Raw genomic sequence first — 17,677 nt, forward strand, 5'->3', positions numbered from 1 at the left:
TGCTGAACAGCATTCGTGTGCTGCTCACAGCCTCGCGCTGTCTGAACGGAGTGTCTCATGCAGTTTCACCTCCCCTTTTCAGTAGTGCTGCTTCAGGATTGAGTCTTCAAATCATATGATCAGTGCCATAGCGATTTTATTCTGCATACTAAATGAGGCTTCCCCACGAGACACTGCTAATATCTGCAGAGAATCTCAGGTAATTGAACCCCTCCCCTAGGCAGACACACACACACACGGAATTTGCTAGCTTTCAAGTAATAATCCAGCAAGCAGATCGGAAAGAGTTTATGATGCTTTCTGGCCTGTGTTCTGGCAACGTAAAGGATTCTCGTCGTCTCCTCTCCAGCAGATGTTGCCAAGCCAGAGATAAAGTTACAGACACAAAGAAATACTCAGAGCAGGGACCACACTGCAAACCACTGCTGCAGTAGTTATCGCTCTACTGTGTATAGGAAATAAAGGAATGATTATAAAATGATGCTATTACAAGATCTACATGTTATCAAATACACAAGAGATGAAAAAATGAAGTAACCTTTAACAGACTGTAAAAGAACCGGTAAAAGTACCCAATTCTAATTTCTCCTGTTGTTTAAGCCTTACCAAATATACCTTCAAAATCAGCTCTGTATTCATATGTTATGACACCAACAGCACAAAATGCGGATGCAAGTCCTTATCCTTTTTTAATTAATTTCCCTGTGATCACTGGGAATGCTCTCATCTTTGGCAACAGGAAGGCATCACAATTACCATACCAGACTCACACCAACAGAAAAATTAGATGATGAGCTCTTGTGCTTAGAAACACCTGTAGCCTAACTCTTGTTCTTCCTACCAATGTTTCATGTCACCTAAAGTTTTTCTCCCAGTCTCTGGATTTCTCTTTGGAGTTGTAAGTCGGATACTGAAACAGGAATGATGCTGAAATGGCCTACTAAAGGCTTCGAACATTTATTTTGAATTCCTATTACCCCTGGGCTCCTCCATCCTCACTCATTTCCCTGTATGTCTCAGAAATTATACAACTTGGCTAGGTTTTGTTTGAAGGAGATTAATGTGCATTTTATAATATAAACCAGGGAAGAATGACTTAGAGAGCTTATCTGCCAATGCAAGGTCCACCCGATCTGCTGCTCACATGCCTCTCTCGAGCCATTCTTAATTACAGCCCCTCCAATGTGAGATTTATAGATTCTCGCAGAATCCGTACATTAGATTTCAGAGGCCCCTTTTAAACTGGGGGATTAAAAGCCTGACAGAAATGATTAAAGCAGTTTGAGAATGCATATGTGTATGAATGTTCTGTATGTTTATATATATGTATAGCTACAATATCTACGATGGTTAATTGTTCAAAATCCTGTTTCCCTTTTGGCTTTGATAAATACATTGTAGGTGCTGGGAGACAACATCATGTTTCTGTGCACACCCTCAGCTTTACCCACAACAGCAGGAAGAGGCGCAGCCATACACAGGCACATATACACACGAGAGGGCATTGCATTTTTTTCTTCCCCTGAGTTTTTCAGAGATGCGGGTCACACTTCCAAGCATTTTGTCATATAGCCATGAAACTAGAAGTGGGCTTTTCTTCAGAATAAAATTCTAACAGTTTGCTTTCCTCGCTGCGAGATCTGCGCGGTGTGGTGGCTGGGGTCCAGGCGAGGGGGAAGCGGGGCGAGTTGGTGAAGGTGAAGGACTCCAGATGCCGATGGTAACGAGGGGAAGCAGTGGTGAGCGCTGAGCTGCCCGAGCGAACCGGGACACAAAAGGCCTTTCCTGCGTCTGGAGAGGAGCATGCCTGCAGGCAGAGCATGTCATCTGCCATAGTAAGAAACTAGTTGCTGCTGTGGGTATTTACTGTGGGAGCAGAGCCCGTCCTGCCCAAGCCGCTCAGCCGCTTTGGGAGGAGGGAGGAGGGTGCTTCATCCCCGCCGGGGCCTCAGTGGCCCCAGCTGCACGTTGTTTCCCCAGAAGGGGATGAGCAGTCCCCCTTGATGACTTCCCTCAAAACCCGCCCACAGCTGGGCTCAGGGTGAGATAAGGACAAACACATCTTTGAGGGCTCCCGCCAGGGCAGGGGCTCAGTGTGGTGCAGGGGAAGCTGCAGGTTACCTCTGTCAAAAATGCATGTTCCTCCTGAAGGCAGCTTTTAAGTAAGAACCCGTTTCAGATGAGCTTGTGCCTCTGCTTGGGTGAGCTGTTCCCTGGGCACCGTAGGGCTCCACGTGCTCTCCTGAGCAACAAGTGCTCTACCTCAGACATTTATTTCATATTTTTCTCTGAAGCTGTTAAAACATGAAATCTTGCCACTGACTGGACCAGAAAACATCCCCAGTGCGTCGAGCTCGGTGTGTTCCCTCAGCCGGAGCCGTCTGGCCCTGTGGAGAGGCAGTGCCTCAGGGAGACGGGGCCTGGGGAAATGGCGGCCGCCTCTCCACACAGTGCTGCCGGGGAGTGCAGGCCAGGAAGTGGGTGCTGAGGGACTGAGGCTCTAGAGAGGGGATGCTCAAACCTCCTGTTTAAAGGACGCAAACTCCAGCTGAATAACGATTGTGAGCAGACTGCACTGCAGCAGGGCAGCCGGTGTGTGATCCTGGAGGATGAAGCAGGCGCCTGCCGTGAAGGCTAAAAACTGAACCCTCAGTGGACTGTGGATGATCTCTCCAAGCTTTGCACCGAGCGGATTTTGCATTATAGAGCCACAGGCCATTCTGAAGCAGAGTCCTGGCTCGTTTCCTGCTAGTTCAGCAAGGTCCCTGCACCTGAGTGTGGGCGGCCGCAGGGCTCCACACCGGGGCCGGCCTGCGCCCTCCGGGGAGCCACACTGCTCTGGGGCTGCGGCTGTAGGAGCCATTTGAAGGTCTGAGGTGGACACGAGACTCCAGCACTGCTGCAATGTGGACGTGGACACGTGAGTTCTGTGCTTTTTGTTTCTGTTGTTTGTTCATCTGGGGACTCACAGCCCCACATGGGACTCCCCTCAGTGAGGTGACTGTGCGGCCCACTGGGAGCACTAATGCAGTGCACCGCTTCCATTGTGCCGCAGTAAGGTTTCTTTTCAGCTGATTTAAATTGAGATAGCTATTTCTTGCTTTTGGGAAAAGCATCCATTTAATGCTGTTGTGTTCTTGGGCAATATTAAAATCTAGGTTTGTGTATTTCTGCACTGCCTGCTGAGGCAGGAGTGCTCCCTCTGAGCACCTCTGCAGGGCCGCCCATTCTTAGAAGGGTCTTGAAACTTTCTTGAAAACTCTCAAATAACTTGCAGGTAAGTTCCAACTCTGCCCAGATCCCCCATCGTGTAAATGCATGGACTGCCACTGATATTGCCATGGTCTCATGTTAAGAGTATCCACTCCAGGAATTTGCTTCCCCATTAGCTTAAACTAAAGAATGCCAAGAGCAGAAGCAAGTGGAGCCGAACCCACAGCGCCTCAGTCGAGGTGACTGCAGCTGCCTCGGGGAAACCGAGCAGAACTGGAGCCACTAGTATGTCACTTCCCTGTAAATTATGTTTGGAAACAGTTCAGACAGAGTTTACTATACATGTGTCAGTGATACTCCAAGTTTGGGTAGAGACCAAAATCTGAATATTGTCTCATAATGTCAAAGCAGTCACCATAAGCGGGGGGTGGGGTGGGGGGACCGACCCACACGGCACAGGCAGGGGCAGGGATGGGATAGGACAGGGGGACACACAACACTACATGTACAGCTATTTCTTAAGTTTGAAAAAATAGCAAAATTTTTGTGTTAGTGTTCTGTGCAAAGCAAGCGTAAACCTTCAAGCACCAGGTGTTCTTCAGCTGTTTGAAGTTTGGGGAGTGTCCGGGGGGTATTTTCAGGTTACCTTTAGAATGTTTTCTCCAGTAATTTGGGCTTACAAAGATAACTGGATAAATTTATATATTGCCATCTCTCAAAAGCCAAATTCTTTGCCTGGTCCTGTGTCTTCTGCAGTGTTATTCCTAGGTGAGAGGATCAGGTTAGCTCAGCCCCCGGGTTGAGGGGGGGCCGAGAACACCCTGCAGGTACAGCCACGTGCACTCTTGGTCTCAGAGTGCCACGGGTGCTGAGAGTCTGCACGTGGCCTCAAGGTATTTGTTTTCTGCATGCAATGTGCACATGGGAATCCTGTGATGTTCATGAGCGCTCCATGCTGGGTCCGAGATGGCTGTTTCCCTGGACGTACATGTGCGGTGTCTAATTGTAGCAAAACAGGCTGCCCAGCGAGATAAGGAGTACTGCCCCTACCAGCCCCGTGGGTGGGGAAGTCTCTCTGGGCTGGTCTGGTGGAGTGGGCTGCAGCCCGTCGCCACAAGAGTCCGGTTTGAGGTCCTGCTAACTAACGTGTTTGACACGTGCACAAGTGCAGATGCTAGAGTCGGCTTCAAGGGGAAAACCACTAATTGCTCATCCCCTCTGGAGCAAGATCACATGTTCATGAGCCCAACGACCCTCACATGTGCCTGTGACTACTGATCAATAGATCAATATTTACTTCACGCAGTCAGATTGTCTCTTTCACATTCAAGGGAATTGATGTCTTGGGACCAGCATTACGCCAAGGTTGATGGTATTGGACTGTTACAGGTGACTCTGAATCCTCAGCAGTCTGAGGATTTGCGTGTCACTAGGACCCCCAGGGTCTGCTATCAGGTGGACAATGCATCAATATGTCCTACAAGCAGGAGATGCTGCCAAGTTCTCTGTCCTCGTGGTTAACCTTAGCAGTGTCTGCTTTGTCCATTGCGGGAATTGCATCTCAGCCAAGCCACAGCAAGCTGTGGGCCTGCAGGTGTGGGCACAGAATAGCTGGTGAGAGACAATTTTGGAACAGGTACAGCCCACCTGTAAGCATATGGGGCTATGCTGACTTCCCACACCTCAGACGGTCCTGCCTTTCTAGCTCCTCCTACTAGTCTGCAGTCTCACCTGCCTGGCAGACCCTGGCAAGCGTTCAGCAGAATCTAGTGCAAAAAAGCTCATGTTCTTGGTTCGTGGGGTTTCTTACCTGTCCCCAAAACGTGTTCCTTTGCTTCCCAAATATATTTTTGCATAGAGTCTGTCGCACAGTATCTGTATGTCTGATCGTCATAAAACTGGATGTCTTTTGGATTTGTAGCTGAAGCTAAAAGACGTACTTTGGAATCCTGTTTCTGCTCTTAGTTAGATCCATGTGATTCTAATAATCTTCTGCAAAGGGAGGGGTAGGTTGGGTAGAAGGGGACACGTGCATGTGCCTGTGGACTCTGGACTGACAAGTGAGCAATCAATCCAGCGTCAGTAAGTGAGCTGCAGCCAGCAGCAATTGCTTTGATTGTCTCTTGTGACAGGTAGTTTTGCAGATAGAGTTGGGAAGGGGGATGGCGGGGAGGATCCCTTTCACAGGAGAGCTCCAGTCCAAGCAAAGGGAGGAGAAAGAGGAGTGCCCTGTGCTTGCTCCTCATAAAGCAGTTTGTGTCTGCTGCCCATCGGGAGGCAAAGGCTCTGCCTCTGAAATTGGCATCTCTATTACCAGAACATCATGTTCAATTCGACAAGAAGTTTATTTTCATCCTTCCTATAAGTAGCTGTGAAGAGGATGTGTGCCAGGGCTTTGAGTCACCCACGCACTGCACTGTGGCAGTGAGGTACTGCTTGCAATGTACAATTATGGGTAGTAGTAAATCCTTGGTAGGAGGGACTTGCCTTTTACAGTCTGTACAAAATTAGAAGGCAGACACTGAGACACAATCTTGGTTTCACCCCAAGGTAATTCTGGAGCATGTAAAAAGTGGTAGCTGAGTGACGTGCCAGCATTTCCCATAACAGGGTAAGAGTAGTTGCTGCCATTCTCTGATAGTAGGAGGCTAAAGAGCAGTATGAAAAGGGTGAGTTGGTACGGTAGATCCTGCGAGTTGCATGCAAAAAATTTACAACATTAAAATTGCCCGGTATTTGTGTCTATGTTCCTTCATAAACTATTTCTTGCATCCAAATAAGAAAACTGCCTTTGGGTGTCCAGTAGAACATACTGGATAAATGCAGAGGCCATCTATGTTGCCTTAATTACGTATCTTATTCACTTGTTTGGCCTTCAGTTCTGTCTGGATTTTCAAGGCTGCGAATCAGCAAAAGTGCAGTTAATTATGTTGTCATTCATCTCCCAGGCCATTACAGTTGTCCATCATTATAATTTCTGTGATATAAGCAGTACAATGAGTTCAGATTTCAGTTGGAATAAAAACTACATACTTGCCCAGCGTGACCCTTGTATCATAACCCACTGTCCCTGAACGACCTACATCCTTGTTACAGGTTTGCTGTTGCAGAGTGTCACTTAGCGATAAGCACTGTGTGGGCTGAAATACACCAACAGAGCCAGTATCTAATTATGTGAGGGGATTCAGATGGAGAAGGCTTTACGGTAATCACTGTTTTCACCACCTGCGAAAGCCCTGCTGCATTTGACCTTTGGTTTCTGAGTCTTCTCTGTGTGTGAGGAAGAAAGGCCAGGCACAGCTGGAAAGCAGAGCCTGTGTCTCGGTTCAAAGGCCTGCAGCAAAGCTCAGGGAAGATGCTGAGCATCCTTCCATCGCCTTCAGGAGGCTTTTGCTTTCATACCTCTCTCAACATGTAGTTAAGGACTCTTGGATGATGTTGTGGCACATTCTAGGACTGAGATAACATAAAGGGTTTTATTTTCAGTTGAGTTATTCGTTAATGTACAAGAAGTAATGCGCCTACATTAGGGTGTAAATGTAATAGCTGCTTATTTCAGAACAAGAGCTTTCTCCTCACCCTTCCATCTGCTCCCTCACTCTGTGGTTTAACAGAGCTGCTTGATAGTGGATCTGTCCTGTTTGTAACAGAATTACAATATTTAGTCATTAGTGTGACAAAAGTACAACTGATTTTTCAGCCAAAGACATGCTGTAAGTCTGCAGTTTGATGAGTGTTTCTTTTGGTGGCAATGTCAGCGTGAGCAGCACTACTGCTTGCTCTTGCTTCTGCTTCGCCTTGCAGCTGGGCAAAGAACTGGTTCGGGGAGTACATTCAAGCTAAAAATAGCTCAGCAAGAAAAACTGCTGAAAGAACATGCTCTTCAAATAACAGTGCAAGTGGTGCAGTCTCCCAGTGCAACTCCTCTGCTGAAGGCTGATGAGGGCTCAAGGCTATGTATTAAAATATATGTTGAAGGGACTTCCAACTAAAGCAGGTGCTGGTTATGATCTGGGTCACACTGTGCAGGTCACTGAAAATGGTGAATAAAGTTTCATTGCAAAGCAATAGATTTTTTCTCTCTCTTCCCCCCCCGTGTTCCCATAGGAAAAAAAAAAAAAAAAAAACAAAACCAAACCACACCACAAAAAAAGTGGTATGTAGCTCAGATTTGGGCAAATTGAGAACATCGTGGGTTTGATGCTCCAGGACAAGCAAACAAAAGGAATCATATAAATCCCAGGGGTTTAGTTCTATCCCATTATGTATGTATTACCATTATATTATTTTAAACAAAGACATCTGCCACTGCTGAAGTGATACTAAAAATCAGCTCTGATAAGGAGTGCTTGAGCAACAGTAGCGAGTCTACAAGTCAATCACTACACCAGAGGCAAATCTTCATAGAATCGTCATAGAATGGTTTAGGTTGGAAGGGACCTTGAAGATCATTGAGTTCCACCCCCTGCCCTGGGCAGGGACACCTCCCACCAGCCCAGGTTGCCCACGGCCACCTCCAGCCTGGCCTTGAACACCTCCAGGGATGGGGCCTCAGCAACCTCTCTGGGTAACCTGTGCCAGTGCCTTACAACCCTCAAAATGAAAAACTTCTTCCTAATGTTTAATCTAGACCTGCCCTCTTCCAGTTTAAAGCCATTCCCCTTCGTCCTATCCCTACATGCCCCATTAAAAAGTCCCTCCCCAGCTCTCCTGGAGCCCCTTTAGGGACTGGAAGGCCGCCAGTCTCCCTGGAGACTTCTCTTCTCCAGGCTGAACAGCCCCAACTCTCTCGGCCTCTCCTCATAGGAGAGGTGCTCCAGCCCTCGGATAATCAAATCTTAGCTCAGTGGTGGGGACTGCCCCTATACTGAGACTTTCCAATACTCCTAGTGAAAGAGTTGCACGCTCCTGGATGCTTGCTGGGTAATGATATGTACAAAAAGAAAAAAAAAAAAGTTAAGTTTTAACTTCACTGTCTAAATGATGCCTAATACAATGCTTGTGCTCGATCTCCTCCAGAGAGACTGAGGCTGGGTCGCCAGCCACCCTTGAGACCTGGAAGAAATGAAGTGTCTGTAGGCTCATGACTCCCCTTCCTGGGCAGCCAGGAACGCAATTTCAGCCACCACAGTCAGAGGGAACAGAGACAGGAGGACAGAAAGACGTCAGTTTGGACTGTAGCGCTAGTTACATTTCAGAGTCTATCAAACAGAGATACTGTACATGGATGGAAGTGCCCCAGAATGTCCTGAATTCAGCTGGGATGCTCCCTGTTGCACAGCTAATGTTAAGATCCTGCAAAACTGTGCACTTAACCTATAAACAGTTTCCCCTGTCAACAGATGTCACTGCACTGTACAACTGTGGGATTTGGGTCACTGGAAGAAATCACAGCTGGATTTGCAGAGAGCAGACAAAGAAATACTGGTATGCATAGCCTGTCAGCCTGCCTCTGCTGACTACACGTAAATTCTCCTCCCCCCCCTCATTTAATGCAAAATGATTTGAGAATGGCCATTCTTGCCACGGATACAAGCTGCTGAGAATCTCCCCGTGCAACGTGAGCTCTGGAACACATACTTCTCTATTCCCTGTAACCTGTATTTGTATATAAAGGACGCTTTGGCAATCTGCAAAGTCTGTGAAGTGACAAATAAACATCTGCAGGCATATTTGCCATTGCAAGGTGTTGCATAAAGCAACAGCAAGGGTCTACCCCGGAGCTGGTGGTATGGAGCTGTGTGAGCCCACTGACCCGGCAGCTCCAAGCCCTGACAGGAGCGGGCACGCACTGCACTTCCCAAACCGCTTGTACCCTCAGGCTTTACACCGAGGGATGGCTTTCTTAATCACTGAAGTAAATCAAGGAAAATGCAGCGCTCTCTTGGCTTTGTGTAATCCCTAAAGAAAACTAAATGATAGTGATCCCTAAAGTTGCAAATGCTTCTGGGATGGACAGTCCCTGCTGGGACCGTATGTGTGACTGCACACGCGCTGCCCCATTGCAGGGATCTCTCTGGGAACACTCTCCCTGGCAACGCGAGTACTTTCTAGTTCTCGCTTGTCACTCACCCACACAGCATCTCCAAAAGGAGGGGATATCCCTGCCTTCAGACAGCATATCACCATCTGTTGTACTATTTTCTGTTTCCCTTGTACACGCTACTGTTAGCCCAGCATTTTTCAGTACAGAGCTAGACCAGCAGCTTGCCCTCGTGCTGTCATTAGCCACAGCTGGCCAGGGCCACACAGCCTTTGCCCACAGCATGCTCTGAATCTTGCTTCTTTACTGCATCACCATTTATTGCATTTTAATCTTTTGCTTTTTTCAAAATTTCTCTTGAGATTATCTGTTGATTTTCAATGCAAAGAGTGAAGTGAGAAATTCTGTTGAGAACTCAAAGATGTGGCCCAAGTACTCTGTAGGAGTGTGAGTCCCCTGGTCACGATGACAGGAATAATCATCTATTTTGTAGTTATTTCACCAGCAGATCTCATGGTGCTCTGCAAAGCCAGTCTGTATGGTTATCCCTACTGTGCAGAATAGGAGAATGTGGCAAAGTGTCTTGTCTGGAAAACCAGACCTGCAGACCCTCCAGGGATTTATTCACTTCCCACTACAAGTAGTATTTTAGTGATTCTGTTTTTCTTTGGTTTTAAATTGGGCTGTGTGAGGAGTATGACTTGTCACTTGATGCCACAAAGCGTGACACTGAGCGCTACAGACAGGCTAACTTACAGGAAAATGCAGACAGGATTTGAATTTAAAAATGGCATCCTCGTATTCCGCATGCTCTTCCCCAAAGCTTTTTGGGACCCTCCTTAGTTCCATTTAGGACCCTGTGTTCAGTTATGGTGGTGTAAATCCAAATAGAGGTTGCCGGCAAATTTCCGTCAGGACAGAAAATTCTGTGCTTTTGAAATCATGGATCCTCAATTGAATAAAATGTAAAAAATCAATTAGGTAACATTTCCTACTGACCTAAGCATTTAGTTTTGACATTACTGCTATGAGTTGTTGTGGTACAACATACACTGTTACTGTCAAAGTGCAAGGCTGTGACAGAAAACCTTTGTGAAGTCTCCCTGTTCTTGGGAAAGGATTCGATTTTACCACCTCTGTCTCTCCTTAGAGTTGCTATCTGCTGTCTGGCTGCTGGGATGGGGGGAGCTAAGCAGGGCAATGTAGGGTGGCAGTGGCTTCATCAAAGCTAGAAAAGGTCTTGTCTGTCCGCAGATGACCTCCGTCGTGCGCTGGGTTTCAGGCTTTGGCAGCATGTGTTTTTTCATTGCAGCTGATGCACAGCAAGTCACAGGTAATGCTGCGTCTGAGCGCTGGGCCACTAGAAAGCCCTCGCTGACCCTCAGCTTCCTGCTCCCATCATCCGGGTGGACCTCCGCTTGGCACTGCCACACCCCTATCCCTCTCCCTTAGCTTTTCCTTCATGTTGTAAACAGGCTGCAAAAATATTTTTTTAAACTTAATTGCATGATGTCTATAAATATAACTTTCCTGACCACATTAGTACTGGTTTGTTTAACCTTTTCTTGAGAAGGAGGATTTCTCCCCTGTTGGGTGGTATTTGGAAGCAGTGTAGCCGCTCCCTCTGACAATTATAATAACACGGCCGCAGTGTAGCCTGGGCAGAATATGGCTTTTGCAGACGCCCTCAAATTAGCCCAATCTCTTTGCAACAGACCAGCTGCTATCTGGAGAGACTGTTGTGAGATCCTGGCTTTTTTTTTTTTAACGTGATTTCTGAAAAACTAATGAAGTATTAATTCAGTCAGAATTTAATTTGCTTAATGAATATGATCATCTCAAGCAAATGACAATGGCTGTTCATCTGTGAGCCATGTAGCCTCGATTTTGAGGGCTTTTTTTCAACAGTGAGGCACTCATGTTTTGGTTCTGTTTTTTGTCTCTTGGCCAAGTAGTATTTTGTATAGTTTTAAGAAAGAAAAACCCCAACTGTCACATCTTTGTACAACACGGGACTAACTGGGTAGAAGCAACCTGTTTCTAAGGCGATTTAAGGCTCAGATTTTCCCAACGTGCTGTTTCTTCAAGCAGGGGTGTTTCCTAGTTGCCTTGATAACAGTCCTCTGCGTAAGTGGACTTCCAACAGAAGGCGGTGCTCAACCTCCAAAGGTGTTGTCTGTTTCCTTTTCATTTCACTGGATTAATCCTTGACCATGGATTGATATATCTGGGAGTCCTGTTTTGTCTTTTGGTGTGTTACATGCAACAGCTAAAGAAAAAGATAAAAAATGAGAGTGCTTTCCAGGGAAAAAAAAAGTCTCTCCAGAGTCTGGAGTGGCCAAGGAAGTGTGCTGGCCACTTGGATGAGTTGATTATCCTGAAAAACAAATATTGAAGGAAACTTGCATGCTCCGTTTGGCCCCAGTAGCACCCAAGCTACACAAATAAACAGGAAGAGCCCCACAAGACCCGATGATACAGCTGCAGCTTGCCAGGTGGGCACAGGCAATGGAATAACAAAGATTTAGCTAGAACTACATTTTAATAATTGATATGACTGTACAATATTTATTAAGCAGTGTTTGATTAGAAACAATGACCTTCTATTCTGACCTGTTTTCTCTCCTTCCCCCCCTCCCTGTTTTCTAAATATTTATTTCCATCATTTTTCACCCCCCTCGCTTTGTCTAAGGTTACTTCAGAAAGGTGGAAACTGTGCTAGACTGACCCAGTTTTTCTATGTGAAAGCAGCAACCCCAAGGCTCGGATTCCTGGGAGGAATTAAGATCTTGAATGAACCAGGCTACAGAAGTTGTGCTCAGAGCCGCAGGAGAAGGAAACTGTAGTAACTCTAACAGTATTTGGAGGGCCAGAAACGGCACTGTATTAATTGCAGTTTCCTTGGATCACATGTGGTGAGCCAGTTCTTGGAAGAGAGTCCAAAAACATGCTCGAGTTCTTCACGCAAAGGTGCAGATGACTCATCTGACAACAGAGGGCCATAAATCAGTGATAACGTACTGCTGTGGTACTAGCCATATGCCCTCCAGGTATGGTGTGTGCAAATGTGACACCGTACAGTGAGAAAGCTTTGTCTCTTCCCTTCCCCAATCTAAAAGCCACACTACAAATTCTGTGGAAGTGAATTCTATCCCCCTTTGGTACTCTGCAGGCAATTCACAGCAGCAGTTATGGTGAAACTCATTTATATCCAGCCTCTATATAAAGTTGTCTAGGCTTAAAAGGGGGAGCAGGGTGGGAGAACCAACACAAACCCAAAATTACTCCTCCCTTCTCCCTCTTTTGTTCTCATATGCTTCCAAGCGGCAAGTCTGAAATTGAGTACATTAAAACTGGAAAACATGCAGCCAAACTCCCTTCTGGCTGAGATTCTGCTTATACCAGTTCAAAGTCTTTCAGATACACACTGTCCATCCCATCTTGCTTCTGTTTCAACTACCATTAAGTAAGTGCTTGGCACTAAGTGCATAAAACATTTTTCCTGAATTTCATGAACAGGTTTAAAACAAAAAACCTAATCCTAAGTAATCTCTACAACACAGCGACCGTACCCACAAACGGTGAGGGCTGCTGCAATGAATGCCTGAATCCCTGCTCAACCCTGGGGTTATCAGTAGCTCACAACTGCTACAGCACCTTGTGCTGGTCAGGTTTTTGTCATAAAACAGCACAAATGGCTGTGACAACCAGAGCAGCTTACTTTGGTCCCTATCGATTAAGCTGTGTAAATTCAATTAAAGAAATGTCTCTCTGTAATTACTTGTGCTGCAGATCCAAACTAACTTAAGGACCTGAATCATAATCCAGTGTAAGGTGAAGCATTACAGAGCATTATTGGCTTTCTGCAGATTTCCGTTTTGTTTTATGACTGCTTGTCACTTCGCAGGGCGAGGGCTCAGATGTGTAGATGCCTATTTTCTAAGAGAGGATCTGAGCCTGAACAGATGCTGCTATTTCTAGGCATTTTGGCAGGGCAAAAGTGCATTATTTTCTTCCCTAAAATGTTTTCCTTACTTAATTACACTTGCTTTAGCAGTTTTCCTGCAAGTTTATTTACATAATTATGCTCCCTTGTGATACATTACAGCTTTCTGAACCCTGTTCTTTTTATTTCTGGTTTCACATATACCACTTACGCTAGAAGACCTATTCGAGGAGTTGACTCTGTGTCCCAGAAAAGGCCCTGGATATTCCTCTCTTGTGTTTACACCTCCTGCTCTGCTCTTCCCTTCCCCGCTGTGCACTGACCTGCTGCCCTTGCCTCTCTGTGCCATGGAAAACATGTTTGATTATGAATTCCCGGCACTGGAGCCAGGGAAGTAGAACAGAGCAGTGCAAGGAGTTAGTGTCTTCCCAGAAGACGATGTCTCGGCAGCTGTGCCCCAGACATGTGAAAGTATTTCTTGTCCCCAGGCAGAAGTAACTGCCCTCTGCAATGACACTTTCCCGTGTTACCACAAACTAAATACCCAACTTTTTCAACAGGAGGTGAATACTGAATCCTTAGCGATATAAACCTGCACTGACAGCAGCTTTGAGTGGTGTGCATGTTGTTCAAATCAAAAACTAACACACAGGACTAAGTCCTTTCTGTTGCAGACCTTTATAAATGAATTAGTGTGCTCAAAAATGCTTGCCAAACATGCTGTGGGCTGTCTGAGACAGCAAATTGCTCTTTCTGGTTCAGCTGCAGATCACCGTTCTTGCCCAGAGCTGATAGGGTGCTCCATAATTAATTGTGCATGCACTGTGCTCATTACTGAAGCAAGCAAGCACCTCTGGTTAAAGAGCTTCTGTCCAGAGGGCCCGTTATGATCACACACTCATGGTGGTTAGGTTTCTTACTTGCTGACCAGGGATTCACATTAGTGAAGCTGATTCTGTTTTTGCAAGTGTAATACATGAAAGGGAACAAATGCTACCTTTCCCAAGAGCTCTTCAGTCGGTAAGAGAAAGGGACAGGGTAGTCAAGATACGGCATGTACAGATGTACATGAACCTCTTCTAATACACGTATCTGAGCTGCATCGCAGTTCCCTTGGACCTGAAAAGCCCTGTAAAAGAAGGCTAAACTGACTCATTGCTTGGAGACGTTAACAAAACTTGAGCTTTCTCCCTTTCCTCCTGATTGTTATCCTTGAAGACTGTCTCAGAGTATCTCTGGCAGCAGACACTAAACCTCCAAGGAAGGGCATGGGGAATATTAATGCCTATGGGACCCTTACATCTAAATCCTGGAAGCAGCTCCAAAAAATCTCTGCTATCACTTACACCTCCCCCATTTTTCCAATCCTTCCCCCTCACCCCCCACAATATTTTTCTTTTCTGTATCCTGAAAAGCTGAGCCCATAATAGAAAAGGGAGAAAACGTGAAAGAAAATCCCAAATCCTCACACAGCACCAGGTTTAAAGACCATTCAGGCACTGTGCAAGCTGTTAATAAAATACTGCAGCCACATGCAAATCTCCAACAGCAACCCCCCAGCCGGTCCCACTGCCAGCATCTCGTCCTGCTGCCTAGTGCAGAGCAAGGAGAACGGGAGACTCCCTCGGCTTACACACACGCCCACAGAATTAAATTGCAGCTCTATATATAGCTCCCGTCTCATGCGAGGAGCTGAGGCTTTCACAGACGCCCACGCTGCGCTCACTGGGGTTATTTTTAGCATCAGTGACAAGGTTACCTGGATGATTCCTGCCAAATAAGAATGAAATGCATTAAATTGTACACACCTAATTAGTGGTGACAGCTGATCTTTTCTTTGTGCCTGCCCCTGCCTTTCTGTCTCTGGAATAAATCTGTGTCATGTCTTCCCCGCCTTCTGAAACCAGGGCAGTTCCCTGATTTCTAGTTCAGCGAGTGGGAGTTTGAGCACAGTCGGAGCTTCATCAAAAAACCTTGATCATCTCCAGGTGAATTTAGGCTAGTCTCTAAACTGAGCTCCATTCAGTATCTATGTAATTTCTGTGTTGGGCCTACTCATAGTTTGTACCTACCCCCCCTTTTTGGTCAAAATCAAACAAAACGTTCCCCAAAGTTCTGTAGATTCAACCCAGTTTCCCCCCCCGAATCTCTCGGTCTGGAGGCCCAATGCCTTTTCAGTGAGCAAAGCTGCACTAAGACGTTTCTGTGAGGAAGTGGCATGGGACATGCCATTCTTGGGAAGGGGGGCACAGCTTTTTTTTTCATCAATAGGCAAAATTTGCCTTTATGATTGCTCTGCATTGAACTGTCATGCTTTATGCTTTTAGGCTGCAAATCTGAAGTGCTGTTTGCTTGGTATTGTTCTGTCTCCAGCAGCACTGTGAACTTCACGCTCTGTTACATGAGGCTGAGGTACAAACCAGGGTCTAATCTGGATGTGCATTTAGCTACATCTGCAGTTTCTGGGCAAGTCAAATCAAAAATGCCTTTCCAAGAACCTCGGGGCAGCACTAGAACTACAGCTTTCCAGATGTGGTAAAGTACTCTATAAGGACGCCTCCTTTTTCACTTCACGTTGCCAAGAAACCTTGCCCCAGCGTGATCCGCTTACCCATGCCAAGATTTTCAATGTGGTAAAGATCAATTTTAGGTGCTTGAGTTTTGGTTCCGCTGTGTCCACAAAACAATCATTCTTCCTGTCTGACTCCTTTGATGCCCATGTTGCAGTATCTGAATTCCTGTCTCCACAGTCTTTTAAGTGCTGCTTAATGCATCGTGTCTACTTATGCAAATATCCAAGGTGGTGAAACAGAACATGAAGTGAAAATTACAAGTATAATCTTTTCCGGGAATTCATGTTTTCATTGAAACATTAAGTAATAACGGAGTGTCTTTAACTGTGGTTATCCAAGGCATACTTGAGAAGTACCAGCCACCCAGGCAGTTCAAACATTAACTCTCTAAACAGTCAGATACCAAATTTAATTAAACAAGCTTTTCCTGCGTCACTTTTCAGTCTAGCAACTATTTTACTCCTCCAGTTTCAGCATAAACGGCTTCTAGAACAAAGTGAGGCTGTAAGGCAGAAAGCAGTTATTGCAAATAATCGTACTTGCAAATGTCTTTTCTGCCTCTTGACACAAAGAGCTCTCAATTCACCGATTTCCATTGAGGGCTTATTATCTGCACTCCAAACACATAATAATGGGAACAGGACCTGTTGGGAGCCCTGTTGCCTAATGCACAGTAGGATGTTGCAAGTGCACACCACAGCCCGGGGCACTGGGGATGCATGAATTAGTAAGAGAAAACACTACGGGAAAGGGAAATCTGGGGAAAATGGAATACTGCCATTTTGGATGGAGGAGGAAGGAGACGTGCATGTTTCCATGGCGACAAGTGGTAGACTAAATTGGCTGGGAGCGCGAAATATGGGAAATACACTTTTCAAAACCAGCAATGCACATAAATGAATACTTGAATCGGTACTCATGCCGCTGTCAGTCAATAAGAAATCTGAAGTCAGAGGACCTGCACAGCTGTAAAAGTAGAATCTGGCCCAAAATATCTAACAGAATTCCTCAATCTCTCTTCTGAGATGCAATGAGTGGGAAAGGGAAGAAAAATAGGGATTTTAGCTTTGACTGCATAAACACCCATCAGCACGATAGCAGAGAGTTGGTTTTCTCAGCAGGTTCACAACTACTGTTGAAATGTATTACAACCAGAACCATTTAAAAATACAGTGATTTTGAGAAAAAGTTATTCTTTTGTGTCCCCATTTTTGAAGTTACATAGACACTATTATTCGGTATATTTTGCACATTATATACGTCAACATAGCTTTCCCTCCGGAGTACAGAGCTAGGCTGTGTTACCTGTGGGACTGAGGCAATTTGCTAGACAGCTCTAGACTTTCAAATCCCTGCAAATGTGCTGAAAAATATTGATCTTGAAAACAACTGCCTGTTTACTTGCCATTCTTATGCAGACAGCCATGTAACTACTGGCTAATCTGCTCGTACATTATTTTGTGCTAAAGTACAGGTCTGTAGCCTGATGGTACATGTGGTACGTAGCTGAGCCGGCAAGTCCCATTGCTGCTATCAAAGCGTTACCAGTACAGCAGCAGCAGCAACCTGCTCTTATTGGCACAGGTAGTGGCAAAATTCATACAGAGACCAGACGTTTCTATGGGATCCCATTTCCCAGTCAGTGCTTCACACCTGAACACTTAGCAAGTTGTCACAAAGACAGAAGGAGAGACTATGCTGCACAAATACCAGTAAAATGAATGGCTTGAAAGAGGCAAGATTTTCACTCTGCCTGGTGTGGTTACACTTCCACGCTATTGCCAGGTTACGCTGGGGTGGTCTGGGTTTTGTGAGGTGAGACCTAGTCAGTCCTAATCAGAAACTCCAGAGAGATGTCTCCAGGGCTTTGACTCTTTGGCCTTTGCCACTACCCATTTTTACGTCTTTTTTTTTTTGTTGTTTTGGACATGTACTTTCTTTTCCCAGTGTAAATATTTTCCT

General features: G+C 45.8%; 1 protein-coding gene across 1 annotated transcript in view; it reads right to left on the bottom strand.

Moving 5' to 3' along the window:
- The window catches only part of PHACTR3 (phosphatase and actin regulator 3), a 52,645-nt gene that overhangs the window by 9,804 nt on the left and 25,164 nt on the right, over window positions 1-17,677 (bottom strand). The gene's annotated exons all lie outside the window — the stretch shown is intronic.

This window comes from Charadrius vociferus, unplaced genomic scaffold, assembly GCF_000708025.1.
Source record: "Charadrius vociferus isolate BGI_N301 unplaced genomic scaffold, ASM70802v2 scaffold259, whole genome shotgun sequence".
NCBI lineage: Eukaryota > Metazoa > Chordata > Aves > Charadriiformes > Charadriidae > Charadrius > Charadrius vociferus.